The sequence below is a fragment of the Ambystoma mexicanum genome, chromosome 12 (genome assembly GCF_040938575.1).
Source record: "Ambystoma mexicanum isolate Mex_15411 chromosome 12, UKY_AmexF1_1, whole genome shotgun sequence".
Taxonomy (NCBI): domain Eukaryota; kingdom Metazoa; phylum Chordata; class Amphibia; order Caudata; family Ambystomatidae; genus Ambystoma; species Ambystoma mexicanum.
The window spans coordinates 638,356,270-638,368,533 of record NC_090936.1 but is presented as its reverse complement, the minus strand read 5'-3'; the positions used below and the strand labels follow the sequence as shown (position 1 = coordinate 638,368,533).

General features: G+C 47.6%; 1 protein-coding gene across 3 annotated transcripts in view; it reads left to right on the top strand.

Annotated features, from left to right (window-relative positions):
- WASL (WASP like actin nucleation promoting factor) overlaps positions 1 to 12,264 on the top strand; it is a 619,654-nt gene that overhangs the window by 192,157 nt on the left and 415,233 nt on the right. The window lies entirely within an intron of this gene.

Below are 12,264 nucleotides of genomic sequence, written 5' to 3'. Positions count from 1 at the left end.
AAATCTCTCCACATATGTTCAAGATACTTATACGATTCAGATCATATTTTGAAAAAGGATGCTCGCAGCCCGTCATTAATATACAATAGCATTGTCTGAATTCTCCATTACGGGCTTTTCCCTCAGGACCCAAGATATCTTTAGGGTTTATTATGTTTGGCATATGGGGAATCAAAGATGATTGAGAATGTCCATTGGTGACACCCATAGGGCCTTTCAATAGTAGGGACATGTTTGGAATTGATATGGGAATGGTCTGAGACATCCTAACATCTTTACTTTGTTCTTGAAACTGACCCATGTATTGAGCAATGGACTTTCATCACGAAGTTCCTGCACAGTCGGGCATAATTGATTCGCCTTCTGGAGTTGTTTGTTCATTACCAGCGGCGCCTGTGGCTCTTTTTCCTCTGTGGTGATTGATGTTTTCACCATAGCGAAGCCTTGGGCAGTAGAGCCCCTGATTTCATTTCGAATTTCATTTATGATAGGGTGAGTTAATTTCTCATGTTGAAGTTGGTCAGATGTTAGTAGTTTGGACTGCACCCCTTTTTCCGGCACCTCTGTGGAGGTATTCGGTGGTGAAATCATAACCATAAAGTTATTCAGGGATTCATGTCCTGTGGGCAATTTCCAGCACCTGAGTCTTGTTTACATGTTTCAATTGGGTTTTATCCTTTTCTAGCTTCTTCGCCCTAGCTGCAAGAGAGTTAGAAGTTGTTATTTTTCTAACAGCTAATTTTTTTTTCTGAGGTGTTTTGACATTCTTCAGCTTTGGGACACCAGTCTGCTTATTGCTGATAAGCGATTGGTCCGTTATCACCTTCCCCATAAATGAAAGGGATTCGTCTTGGAAAATTGAAGGATAGAGGAGACCCAGTATCTTTATTAGTTCCAACAGATTGACTCACCACATTTTTTGTTGCTGGAACGATTTCAGAGACTATATCTACATTAACCCCGTTAAAAACAACATCATTGCCTTCTTTTTCAGTAATATTTGTACAGACCTTTTTTGGGGTTAAAGAGTGTGTTAATTCTGTGTTGACCCCACACTCCACTCCGATAATGGCTTCATTTTTGCTAGTAATGGGGATGAGGCGGGAGTCCAACTCCAGCGGCGTCTCAAGAACAGCCACTTTAGGAGAAGTTACGGATGTCATAACCTGTTAGTCTGAATGTTTACTGTTTTTTTATCAATTGTAACAACATTTCTGATTGAGCATTTATCTTACATTCAAGCACTTCATATAATTTGGCTATTAACATTAGTGCGGTGTTCATAACACTCAGGGTATTGTTTAGAGCCGGGACTTTAGGGAAGATGGTCGACCAGATCATTGACCAGTTATAAAAAAATTATTATGCTCTTGAACCACTTCCCCAAAGCAACTGCCTCTAGGAGTAGGGGCAATGAAGGAGACAGAATTGTTCAACAGATGCTCCTGGGATTTATCAAACAGCATAGGTGGTTTGGACAGATAATGGTTAACAGTTTTCACCTCATTATCTACCGACTGATGCCTAGGTTGAATGGCATTTTCCATTGGAGAAGTCACACTTTCACACATTGATTGATTTAGGTCTCAAATGTACATCACATCTGCAATATCAGTTCCCGTATTGTTACTTGTATTCATAAAACCTATCATATCTTGATCAATTTCCCCTGTAACCACTAGAAGGTCATGAGCAGCTCTAAGCCTCTGTTGGGCCAAAACTGAACAAAGGAGAGGGGGAACCTCTGATGATGGGGACAAATGGCTTCTAAACAAATCAACCAAAATTGGAGCTGATTGCGATACCCGCAATTCGCCGCTATTAAATGCACCAGGATTGTCAAATCGGAAGCTTCCGGCACCCGTGTCTTGGCTGCATTCAGTTCAAAATGCCTTTTGTTCATCCGGACTCGGCCGCGAGGCCATCGCACCTAGGGTGACCTTTCTCGTCGAAGACTCAAGGAGCCTATTAGATACATCCACCTGAGTTTGTTCCACATCAGACTGCATTCCCTTTGATGGTTCTGTCTGTTTGGCGGACAATACCTCGTTACTAACCGAAGTCACAAGGCTTTGAATCACCTGCGGGGCGCATTCAGAGGCATTTCCTTGCATTATAGTTTGGTCTGCCAGTCCTCCCCCACGCCCCCCTCCCCCGGCCAAGGCATGTATCACAGTGACTTCCTCACATGACTCAGCCGTGTTAGTATAATTTGTACAAAATTGACGTATGTCAGAAGCCAATGACACTGAAAGTTGAATTTTCTTTTTTTCCTGTGGGAGGACCCAATCTTAATTTTGGGAGTTGCTAACTTCGTTAAAATAGGGGCCATCGGATTAGAGTCCACTGTGGCCAAGTTACCGGGCATACCTGTTTTCAATGTGTACATAAACCTAGTATGTAGCTCACAAGAAATAGGAGGGAGAAATATACAGAAGATATGAAATGTTTAAATCACTGCCTCCTGCTGCACAATTAGACAGCAAGATAGTCCACTCAGCGATCACTCTCTTGAGGCAACACCCAAACGGGGCTGGGCCGAGTGCACTGTAAAAACGGTCTGTACCAGCTTGATATATCTGACTAGAAGGCGACTGGGATCAAAGGGACTAGCCCCGCAGTCTCCCGCTGCTCAATATTGGTAAAAACACCAATATCTCCAGTAAAAATGTTTTAAAGTGCAAAGGTACTTAGTTTATGTTCTGAATCTCAATGGCTGGCTTTGCAAGTATGTGTGATTATATTTATAATTCAAGTCAAGTAATCTTTGCCAACTGTATTTACGGGGATGGCTTCACCTCCTGTGTCTTACCGCCTTTAGGATGGGTGCCGGCAGCGGCAAACAGCCGCGCAACAGCCAGTGGGCTTGTCTCCTACAGGCTTAACGCCGCGAGGATGGATGGCTCAGCGTTTTAAAGATGTTAGAACTCACGTGATACGTTGCGTGTGCTGCACAAGCCCCGCCTCCTCCAGGAAGCACACGGGCACCAGCAAGAGCCCCTTCAAAGCTCGCAATGCTGGTTTGCAGGAATAAATAACGTTCGTTAAGCAGTAAAATGAAACTCTGTTAGTGCAGCAACGTTTTACCTTTGTAATTTCTGGGTTGCTAGCTCCATGCACTGACTGCATAAATACAGAAACCTCCCTTTAAATTCTGCCCACAGTCTAAGTCCAGATTTCTTGGCATGGTACATTTTAACTACTCTCTCCCGAGGACTCCCACAGAGGCAAAGTGCCCTTCGTATAACATGTTGAAACGTAAAGCTTTAGAAGAGTAGGGAAGAAAAGTTTTTCGCTGCATATGCTAAGGTTGGAACCTCTGAATGGTTGATCAAAGAAAAGTCTCCAGGGGAGAGGATAGACTCCATAAATAAAGTCTTCCTTAACTCAGGAAGACAAAGGAACTCTTGAAGTTATTCACAGGTGACCCCCATTTTCGAAGTCCTTGCTAATAAACCATCCATTAGGCACTTTGGGGAAGTCAAGTCTAAAAGGATAACGCTCTGAAATCTGCCCCATAGGTGCAACCAAAGCAGTGAGTATGCAGCCATCAAAGCCACCCAAAGAAACCACAAACTAAGGCCCTTAAGGAGGGCGCGATGAGGGCTTTGTCGGCATGGATCACCACATCATGCCCAAACATTGAACTAAGCAGGCTGCCGCCCAGATACAAGGTGCAGGAAAGCAGTTGCCCAAGTTGCTGGTCCCACGTAGCCCAGAATAGAGAAACTAGGCATCAAACCAGGGGAAGCTAGGAGTATTCTTTCTATGCAAACAACAAAACAAAAGGCCATGCAACATATCGACCCTCTGCAGTCATCAGCCAGGCACATCTTCAAGGAAAAATGAATTGACATGTGTCTTTTCTCTCCATTTCTAAGTTTACAATCAAATATGCACAGCTAGAGCTCTGCCCTATGAACCCTCTCAGCAAACATTTTTAAGCTCCCACTAAAGCAGGGACACAGAGGAATTCCCTTTTGAGGACGAGGAATATGTAGAGGAAGCGTTTTATGGCAACTAAGCAAAAACAGCCTTTGAATAGGCAATCGCCAATGTTAACCTCTTGATGAGAGGAAAGGGAGAAGATGAGGCACGATACAAGCATACATAACATATCACATGTGGGGATTGGTGGGTCCCACATAAAGATTTCAGGGGTTGCCTATGCTCACCGAGATGTCATACAAGAAAAGCTGGATGTTCGATCAATGCAGCCTTTCTGAAGAGGTATTCTTGGTTGCCTGGGATGGTTTCCGTCGGGACACCCAGGCTACATCAATGAATAAGCCACTGGGCAGTGTGTTCCTCTTGGGGTACCGGCTCAAAGTTTTAAAATAACAGGAAATGCTGAAGTCACTTGGCTTGCTTTCAGGAGGCACTTTTGGGCATCATGGCTCTGGTAGCGCCAGAAGAGGCTGCCACGCTCCACTTTTCAGTTGTCACAGCAACTTTCTCAATCCACCCAGGACAGTTGAGGTTAAGAACAGCGGGATTTCAGCCTGTCTAAATGTTGGCAGGGACGTTCTAGTTTTCAAGACCTGCTAGAGGCAGTATGCGGTAAGCTCTCACCAAAGGAAAAGCAGCCCAAAACAATGACCACAACCACCACCAAGTCCCCACCCATAACATCCGAGTAGGGTGACAACTTTTCTTCCTTACCAACACATGACATGCAATAATGGACATGTGGGTTATAGATAGCCACATATACTGCATGGAGTTCCTCAGACCACCTTAAAGCAATCTGCCAAGATAAATGTGCCCACAAGAAGACCATTTCATTCTACTACAGGAAGTGAGCAAATCTCACCAAGGAAACTGGCTATGAAGCAGGTTCTGCACTACAAAAGAGACAGTGGAATATATTCTACCTCAAACAGGGCTTGGAGGCTATTAGACATCCAGCCAGCAAACCTATCTGCTAAAATATAAAGTTCAGAATGCTGAAAGTGTACAAAGTAAACCTGATGCTCATAAAAGGAGACTTAATGGCAGTGCTGGTCATGAAAGATATGTGCTTCTATAGTTCCATGTTACAACATATGAACAGATGATCAGGCTCAATAGATGTGCTATCACTACCTATTCAAAGTTCTTCGTTTTGGGTTGACCTTAGCACCACATGTATTCCCAATGTAAAATCCAGGCATGACTGTAAATTTGCAATAATGGGGTATCCTCCTCTACATATGTCTAGATGATTGGTTCATATTAGGGACAAGTACCCAGCAGTGATCAGAAGCTACACAAGAGACCATGGCATTGCTACGCCCGCTGGGGTTTTCAATCAGTGCTTCCACGTCGAACATACACCCAACTTCTATTTAAGACATTTCTGGAAGCACAACCGGATACAGATCAAGCTTTGGTTTTCTAGTCCGGAAACCAAAGCTTTTCTGGCAATAGTTTTTAATAGCTGATAGGGAACAATCTCAATGAGGAATGCCATATGAATTACTGGACATGATAGCATGCATTTACCTAATCTCATATCCAAGGTTACACCTGAGACTGTTCCAAGAAGGATCAATGTGATCACTCTGCCGCCAGAAATGACGTGGGTCGGGGCTGGCTCCGAAGGGATCTTTTTTTAAAAAATATATTTTTTCCTTTTTTTGGTTGTAACTTTCTTGCCCCTGCCACCCATCTAATGGAAGCGGGGGACACCCCTGCAACCCCCGACTCCCGTTAGTCAGTGTAATGGGAGGTGGAATATTTATATGGTGCAAAGTCACAGTAATGGTAAAGTCTACATTAAATAGTCAACATTTTAGTATGAGTCATTCCAAGAATGGCTAAGTGGCCATGACTAACTAGGAGGATGGAAAGATCTTCTGGTTATAATACAAAAGGTCATAACCATTGGACTGGACAGATTGTTAGTGGATAACCATTTCCTCCACTGCAGGGAACCATCACAATAGACACCTCCATGATCTTGTGGGAGCATACATCCAAACGTTCCTGGTCCAGGTGGAATGGATGAATCCAGGCAAAACTACGTATCTATGAGCTTGTGGCAGTTAACCAAGTGCTCCGCAGATTCACTAGCCAGAATTCCTAAGAACAGAAAACCTTAGAGCAATCTTTTGAAGCATTACATGAGCACCCTGCCCCCTAGTATAATGCTGCTTTTCATTCGAACCTCATGCTCCTGGTGTTGCCTGTCGTAAATCTGCAATTGCATCATAACAGTGGCACGCAGCCTATTCTTGCTGAGCCTCCAACCCACTCATTTACTATGAAGCTTTTCAAGAGTCAACATTGCTTGTGTCTTGCTTTCCTTATTCCATGCACACAGTTCAGCATCCCTACAATGCTTTACTGCCACCCTTGCTTTCAGGACCCGGAAGCTTCTGACCCGAGGTGCTCCATTGGATCCCCTTACTCCTGTTGCTTCCTTACCTATATCGCAAACTTTGCAAGATGATTAAGTAACCTTGTGAGCTTAGGGATGTTTTTGATTAACTGTGGCCCTACCAACACCAGACAGGTAGCCTTCATAGGTGAAGGCCCTTGGTCATAGTTGCTTGGGACAAGTAAAAAAATAAAATATGAATGAACATGTTGCTATGTCCAATTTCACTACTGTAAACTTAGAAATATTAATGATTTAAAATACATCTTTAGACTCAATGGCTATTGCCAATTCCAGAAACCTAAAAAAGCTACATTTGCTAAAAAAACACACATTTGCATTTACATGAGCTACTGCAGACATGCGATTGCCATCATTGGCAGTAAAGACGAAATGCATTAAAGAAACATCTAAAAAATACCATTAACAATATTTAGTCTTGAAATATTAACTTGGACATAAGTGAGAATAAAGAAAATAAATACTGCTGACATCAGTGATAATCACCAAAAAATGTTATAAACTATTAAAGAAATACCTTTGACACACAGGGATGTTTCCTAGTAATATACATGCGTGAAATAATAAAGTAGTCAATTATACCGAAAACTCACCCGAGTCATTGATGTGCATCAGCAGTAAAGTAACTGTAGACCTTAGTATTGCTATAGTTCTTGAATAATTGCTCAGACGGTTATGTAGCAGTACTTACTCAATTCAAATATAAACATGATGTAGCAGACTAATGTGGTAAGTCGGCCACAAACTCATGTTGGAGGGGATTGGGTCCTCCGACGTATTCCATATCTATGACAGTAATGACCACAGCTGTGCTGGTTCGGAAATTTTTCCTGCGTCGATACGCCGTCCTCGAGGACCTCCTCTGACGGCACCAGATGTTATAAGTAGGACGCACGACGCCCGTAGCCTCAGTTCTGTTTTTTCCGTGAACGTGTTCGCTTCGGAGATCTCGGCGCGCCTCGACTCTTAAGTTTCTGTTCTTTCGGTTCTTCGAACCTGTTAGTTTGTGAAGTATTATTTGGATGTCGTCCTCTTCTTCCACCCCGCGTCCGGGCTTCAAGAAGTGTGGGGACTGCGGGTCCAAGATGTCGGTGACGGACTCACACGACGCCTACCTCTGGTGCCTCGGGGAGGCCCACGACACGGATGATTGTCGACTGCCAGTCGCTTACGTCCAAGGCCTTGCGGGAGCGTAAGAAGAAGCTGTCGATCTGTAAGGTGTCCAAGCCCTGGAAGTCGAGGTCCACTGGGCTTTCGACGGACGATTCGAGGGGCGAAGTGTAGGGGTTTCGGTCCCGGAGTGGGTCCCGCCACTCCTCTGCCTCTTCGAGGCACTCGCGGAAGTGCCGTCATCGGTCGCCTTCCTTGTCCCCGTCCGAGGACTCCGCCCGTCGGCGGGTTGCTTATCCCACCAAGAGTTCCTCTCCGGGGAAATGGGCTTTCTTCGGTAAGAAAATGTTGGCGATTCTTGAATCGTAGGGCTCCGGTCCGTCCGCGCCTCCCAGAGGGGTCTGCCGTGACCGTATTAGACATACCCCTCATATGCCTTTGGGCTCGGGTGGTCGGCACGATTTGTGGGAATGGTCCCGCTTGGACAAGGGGAATCATTCTAGTCATCCCCGTTCCAGGTCCCGGTCCTCGACGCCCTCGAGACTGTGTGAACCTGTGAAGTCTTCAACGAAGTTGTCGATATCCTCGACGCCTAGGTTGTCGAGACACGCTCGGGGCTCCGCCCTCGAGGCCTGTGACGAAGCCGTCGATGCTGTCGGCGCCACGCTCGACGTCGACGCCTTTCGAGGCTGTTTTGTCAGAGGTACCCCGTGGCACGGTGGAACCCCCTAGAAAGGCTCTGGCCAAGGCAAAAAATGTCTGTCCCTTATTCTGTGCCCACTTTCCAGCCTATGGATTATATTTCTGAGGTGGATGAGGTTTCTGAAAATGGGTTGGTCCCTGATACGGTTCCAGACGAGTTTATCTCTGGTCATAGCCAGATTGAGGGCCTGCGTCAGTCACTGCACAACGCCAGCAGTCTGGACACCTCTCCGGAGGTGGAGTTCTGTAGGCCTGAGCCTGGCATTCATGCCGAGTCCTCGTACCGGTGCCTTATGTCGAGGGTCACTGAGTACTTGGCGTGGTCTGCACCACCAGTGGATTGTCTGCAGGATGACCTGATGGATATCCTCGACCAAGGTCCACCAACTGACCCGGTACTGCCATTCCATATGGCTCTGCAAAGAAGGGTGGCAGTGGCTTGGACTGCTCCGGAGAGTTTCCTGGCAGTGGGCAAGTCTTTGCCGAGAAAATACCGCCCAGCCAGTAGTGACCCCTGCTACTTGACCACGCACCCCACTCCGGAGAGTTTGGTGGTTCAGGCGGCTACGGCCCCAGCAAAGCAGGCGTCGTATCCTACCATCCCTCCTGATGGGGACGACAACCGTTTTGATGGCTGGGCGAAGAAAGTGTTTTCTTCAGGGGGTATGGCTCTTCAGGCAGCCAACTCTGTATGTGCCTTGTCACGTTTCATGCACACTCTGTGGAACTGTATTTCCTTAGTGGCTGAAAATATTCCCGAAGGGGACGAACGGGATGGTTTTCTTGCTATTATTCAGGATGGCAAGGATGCCATGTGAGTCCGTTCAGTCTGGTCTGGACATGGCAGATTCTGTCAGCCGGTCCATGGCGGCGAGCACCGTTAAACGCAGGTTGCGTGGTTGCGGAAGTCAGGGTTTGCTCCTGATGTGCAAGCCCGGCTCCTCAACATGCCCTTTGATGGTGAACATCTTTTTGGCAGCAAGGCTGATGAGCCTTGAGAGGTTGCAGACCTCCAAAGCTGCAGCAAAGTCTTTGGGCGCTGTAGTTCGCCAACCTCCGCCTTTTTGTCGTAGGGGACAGCAATGGAGGGGAGGTTCCTTTCGTTATTACTCATCCTTCGGTAAAGCGAAAGGAGCTGCTAGTCAAAGGGACCACTGTAGGAGTGCCAGAGGTGGAAAACAAGGTACTCGAGGTGCCAAGGCCGCTCGGGCAGTTGCCTCTTTGCCCTCAGGCAACGCCGCTTCAGCTCAGTCATGAGGCCATGTCCCATGGTTTGCCGGTTGGGGGAAGGATGGCGCAGCATCTTATAGAATGGCGTGCCATTACTTCAGATTGTGGGTTCTGGAGATCATAGCCCACGGCTACTGTCTTCCTTTTCGGCAGAGGCCTCACGACAATCCACCAGGGAATCTCTCTTTGAAGAGTCTAGATCCGCTCCTTGCACAGGAAATACGAGCTATGCTGGAGAAAGGTGCTGTAGAACTGGTGCCTGTAGCAGAGAGGAACAAGGGATGGTATTCCCCTTATTTTTTGATTTCGAAGAAAGACTGGGGATTGAGACCCATCATGGACTTGCGCAGTTTGAACAAACTCCTCAGGAAGGACAAGTTCAAGATGGTTACTCTCAAGTCCTCCAGGCCCTTCAACTTCAGGACTGGTTGGTGTCTCTCGACCTCGAGGACGCTTACTTTCATGTGCCGATCCATCCCAAGCACAAGAAGTACCTGAGGTTCGCGGTTGGCGACTCGCACTTTCAGTTTCGGGTCCTGCCTTTCGGATTGACCTCCGCCCGAGGGTTTTCACCAAGCTCATGGTGGTGGTGGCAGCGTATCTCGGGAAAGGGGGGATTCACGTCTGCCCCTACATGGACGATTGGTTGATCAGGGCGCGCTCTCCCGAGCAAGTCCTGGATCATCTGTCCGTCACCTGCCACGCCCTTCACAGGCTGGGCTTCTCCCTCAACTTGAAGTTCCACTTGACGTCAACTCAGCGGCTCCAGTACATCGGAGCAGTGCTCGACACGTCCCTGGGGCAGTGTTTTCCTCCCCAGGAGACGGCTCACTACATTCAGCAGATGGTGCACAATTTTCAACATGCCCAGAGTCTCCCGGCGTTCGAGTTCTTGAGGTTGCTCGGCTTCATGGCATCCTGCATTCTTCTGGTGCCAGAGGCTTAACTGCAGATGAGATCTTTGCAGTGGGCTCTCAAGATGCAGTGGTCACAGTCCTCCGGTGGGATGTCGGACCCCGTTCAGTTGCCTCCCTCGGTCACCCAGGACCTTCTGTGGTGGGCCGTCGAAGGCAATTTTGGCTACCCTGACCGATCGTGACGGACGCATCCCTCACGGGATGGGGTGCTCATGCCAACGAGTTGACAGTCAGCGGTCGTTGGTCTCCGTCAGAGTCCAGACTCCATATCAATCTGTTGGAGCTGAGGGCCGTCAGGCTTGCCCTGAAGGCTTTTCTGCTGACTGTGCGAGGCAAAAATGTCCTGATTCTGACAGACAACAGTGTCCATGCACTACCTCAACAAAAAGTGGGGGGGGGGGCAGAGTCACTTCCTCTGTGCAGGGAGGCGATGCAGCTCTGGTTCTGGGCCATCCAGCAGGAAATGTCGATCTCGGCAGTTCATCTGGCTGGAGACGAAAACGAGACGGCGGATGCTCTGAGCAGGCAGAGCGCGATCTCTCACGAGTGGGAGCTGGCTCAGGAGATTCTTCTGGAGATCTTCACCCTCTGGGGGGACCCCACAAGTGGGTCTCGTCGCCTCCCGTGTCACCCCGAAGTGCGAAATGTTCTGCTTGTGGGAATTTCCTCCAAAAGGAGCCTTAGGAGACGCATTCGTGATGGAGTGGTCCTTCCCACTGCTGTACGAGTTTCCTTCAGTCCCTGTCATCCTGCAACTGTTGCGGAGGTTACTGAGGTTCGGTTCCCGGATGATCCTTATTGCTCCGGCATGGGCCCGGAGGACGTGGTACCCAGACCTTCTCGACTTGTCCATCTGCCCCCCACGTCGTCTTCCCTACCGAGACGATCCCCTCTCATGGGAGGGGGGGGGTCAGGTTCTCCATCCAGAGTTCAGATCCCTCAACCTTCACGCTTGGCTTCTGAAGGTTGAGTTATAAGGATTGGGACCTCCCTGAAGGATAAAGAGGATAACCAATAAAGAGCTGATCGTCCACACTGTCAGAGTGGACGATCAGCTCTTTATTGGTTACGCTGGAAGGCATTTGGGTCAAGCTGTTACTAAGCACACTTTGTCTAGATGGATTATCTTGGCAATTTCTGAATGTTACCGCTTGCGGGCCCCTTCTACTAGGGGTATGGCTGCCTCTACTGCCCTGCAGAGGGGTGTTCCTATTCGTAACATCTGTGAAGCAGCCACTTGGGCTTCAGTCCATACTTTTGTACATCACTACTCCCTAGATTCCATCCATGGGCAGGATCTGGCCTGTGGCAATGCAGTCCTTTACTCTAAATTTCTATATTCTAAATTCTTTTCCCACCTCCTTACTTTGGTACTGCTTTGGGAGCCTGTCATAGATATGGAATACGTCGGAGGACCCAATCCCCTCGAAGAACAAGTTACTCTTACCTGGTAACGTTCTTTCGATGGGATGGTCCGAATTTCTTATGCGATTGCAGCTTACGTTTCCGCAAGGCTTTCTGTGGTCATACTGGCAGAAGATTGGTGCCACACGTTCTGGGAAAAAAAAATACAACTGAGGCTATGGGCGTCGTGCGTCCTACTTATAACATCTGGTGACGTCGGCCGTCGGAGGAGGTCCTCGAGGACGGCGTATCGACGCAGGACGCAGACGCCGAAAGATTTTACGAAGCAGCACAGCTGTGGTGATTACTGTCATAGATATGGAATACGTCGTCGGACCATCCCATCGAAAGAACGTTACCAGCTAAGAGGAGTAACTTGTTCTTCTCTGCATTCAGTTTGTTTTCTCCAATGCAAAAGGTCTAACCTTTCTGTAAGCCTCGGAAGCCCTTCTCTAAGTAATGGAATAAGTTAAAAAAAAAAAAAAAAAACAGGCTGCGCTAGTCAGGATGTCAGTCCAC